Below are 3,133 nucleotides of genomic sequence, written 5' to 3' on the forward strand. Positions count from 1 at the left end.
CTATTAAGAATAACCCACCTCTTGTTTCAAAATAAAATATACATATACATAAATTGCTCTAACCTGAGATTATCACATATATTTTGCCTGTTGTTTACGTACTCATAATTGTATAGGAAGCAGAGGTCCTGAATGAATACATATTGTTGACATGAAAACAGCTATGTCAAGGACCAAGGCCTCAGACCATGGGAAACTGCTAAAGCCTTTCCCATAAGGTGAGACTCTGAGTGAGGGCAAAGCCTTCCTTTGGTTTGAGTGACATGTTGACAGTGAGCCACCATGTTCAGGAAGGGTTGGCCAGAGTGCAAAAACTAGCAACTGCAGCTTCCTCTTCCCAGGTTGTAGCTGGAGACTGCTCTCCTACAGAGAGACGTCCTACTGAGACTGTTCAACCGCTCCCCTATGCTGTACCTAATACACACGCTAAGGTTCTGAGTTGTTGCCTAGTGGTGTGTGCTCCATTAGAGCAAGAATAACCTTTCTGCTCCCAGCTTTTTTGTATGCGTATCTGTTCTTTCTTTATCCCCCTGCTACTCCTAGTCATGGTCAAGGGTCCAAGCTGCATAGAATGCAGCATAAATATGTACAATTTAAAAAAAATAAAATAAGTTTGAATGGAGAAACACAAGGAAAATATAAAAGCCTCATTGGCAATTTTCTCTGGATGTCACATAATGTTGCATAAATGTTTAATGATTTGAACTGAGTGAAATATTCCCCAGAGATCCCTGAGCACAGACTATTTAGCAATGATGTATTCTGTATGTTTTCTAATATAATGTTCTCTCTAAATTCTTTACCTTAACATTTAAAAAATTTATCTATTTATTATTTAAAAAAAACTTTTTATTGTTTCTTTGTATATTTCATATCATAGACCTCATCCCTAATGTGTTCCAATGTGTCCCCCACAGTAGACCCTTTTGTCTACACTTCTTGAAAATGTTCACTGCAATGACTCCTTTGTCTGGTACAAGGCCTCTGGCTTCTGCGACTCTATCAATTCTGGACCATCACTGGGACTCCTCTCTCATATCCTGTTGCTGTCCCATGTCACTGCATCTTGTAGTTTTGGATCTGTAGACTTGTTGCTTCATGAACTCATCATGGAGTAAATGTTGGGGTGGACCAATTCAAAGCCCTGCATTGGGGTCTGAGAGGTATCTGAGCTGGTCAGCCCACCATCTTTCCTGTACCCAGACCACTGGGCAAGCTCTCCTGTTCTGCCTTGGACGACACATCTAATGCTGCCACCAGTAAGGACAGAGCCAACTTTCCTGCTTTCGTGTCCTCTGGGCTGGCTCATCTGTACACATGCCATCAGGGCCAGTTCTACTGTGCTGCCCAGAAGAGATATATGCAGAGCCCGATCTCTCAAGTATTGTAGCAGGAGAGGGCCAGGGCCAGTTTATTCACTCTCTTTACCCTGTGGGCCAGACTTTCAGCCTGCCAGAGGTGGTGAGGGACTAGGGAGGCAAGGAGACCATCTTTCCCTTGTCTGCACCACCACAGAGCAGACAAGAGTCAAAATCAGCTCTGCTGTGCTCCCACCATCTGGGCTGGTTCTCCCACAACCTCTGCATTTAGGGCCAGCTCTACTGTACTGCCCAGGTGAGATGTGGTAGGACCTTCTCTTCTGTATGCTGCAGTAAGTTAGGGACAGGGCCAGCTCACCTACTCTCCCGATCCCAGGGCCAGGGCTCTCATCTGCCACTGGTAGTGAGGGACAAGAGGGGAGGAGTATATCTCTTTCTAGTCCATGCTACCTCATGGGAGACCAGTGGTAGGACCAACTCTCCTCAGGGCAGCTCACCCACAACTCCTGTAATGTGTTGAGTTGCTCTCCGTTCTCTCATGGAAGACCAGTGGTAGGACCAACTCTCCTCAAGGCAGCTCACCCACAACTCCTGTAATGTGTTGGGTTGCTCTCCGCTCTCCCAAGTACTGTGGGTGACTGAGGGCAGAGTCAACTCTCTTGCTCTTATGCACCGGGGCTAGACTTTCCATGATGTCCAGGTGAGATGTGGAGCCAACCCTACATAGCTCTCAGACATCAATATATCTCCTTGCAGCAGACCTGACCAGGGATATCTTCTGAACTTGGATGTTATCAGGACCCCTGCTGCTGCAGCGCTGTAGACTCAGATGTGGCCCTCGGTGGTAACTCAGGCCAGGACCCCACCATGGTCCTGTCACCAACTACTCACATCATGCTGTTCCTCACTTCCCTTGACTCTCTAGTTCTGCCTCCCTTCGTTGCACCTTCATCCTTCGGTTTCTTTCTCTTCCATTTCTCCACCACTTACTTGTTCCTCGTAGTGGCATTTGGGGGTCTCTGAGTGTCTGACTTCATCTCAGGATAGACTGAGGAGTGCTATGCCCTTCTTGTGCATTGTGGCACTGAACAGGGGTCATCTAGGCCTGTGAGGCACAAGACGGTGGTCAGCTTAGGCTAGCTCCCTGTCCAGGCCCTCTGGAGCCTGACTCTTGGTCCATCTTAGACTTGCTTTTCTCAGGGAATGTTAGGCTACTAATCACTCTGATGTTCACGGGTCAGAACACTGAGCATAGACATAGCCACTCTCCTCTCTGCCACTTACTGACACACATAGACACAGCAGCCACACCTGCAAAGCCTCTAGGGGCAGTAAAGTTATTTTTAATTTTATTGGAAAGAGAAAAAAGGTAAGAAAATAAGTCGATTGGTTTAGAGGGAACAGATATTTACTTTTACACAGTAGTCTGATATAGAAGCAAAGGAACAGATTTGAGGAGATAAAACATTAAGAAGAGGATTATATTAATAAGCATGAATGCTAGCTGATCACTGGTTCAGAGTAGATGCATGTGAACCTCTGAAATTCTAAGGTGGAAACTCTGTCTCCCTTGGGGATAGCACTAGAATATCACACTCCAAGGTCACAACATGAAGCTAAGGTTTTGTGGAGACCAAAGGGAAAGCGAAAAGTAAGGTAAATATGTCAAGGAGAATTAAAAGCATAATTAAGTGTCAAAATAAATCCATGATTTTGTATAATTAATATAAACTAATAAAAAGAAGTGTTTACTATTGATCTCCAAGGTGTTGAGATTCCTGAAACACCTTTGCTCTTTGCTGTATTTCTTACTG

The 3,133-nt window shown here is 45.1% G+C and overlaps 1 non-coding gene across 1 annotated transcript; it reads right to left on the reverse strand.

Moving 5' to 3' along the window:
- Positions 1 to 2,521: 2,521 nt before the first annotated feature.
- On the reverse strand, positions 2,522 to 2,652 carry LOC115064466. The gene has a single exon (XR_003844316.1). It is a non-coding gene; the product is annotated as a small nucleolar RNA SNORA17 (small nucleolar RNA).
- Positions 2,653 to 3,133: the final 481 nt, after the last annotated feature.

Source organism: Mus pahari, chromosome 7 (assembly GCF_900095145.1).
Source record: "Mus pahari chromosome 7, PAHARI_EIJ_v1.1, whole genome shotgun sequence".
Lineage (NCBI taxonomy): Eukaryota > Metazoa > Chordata > Mammalia > Rodentia > Muridae > Mus > Mus pahari.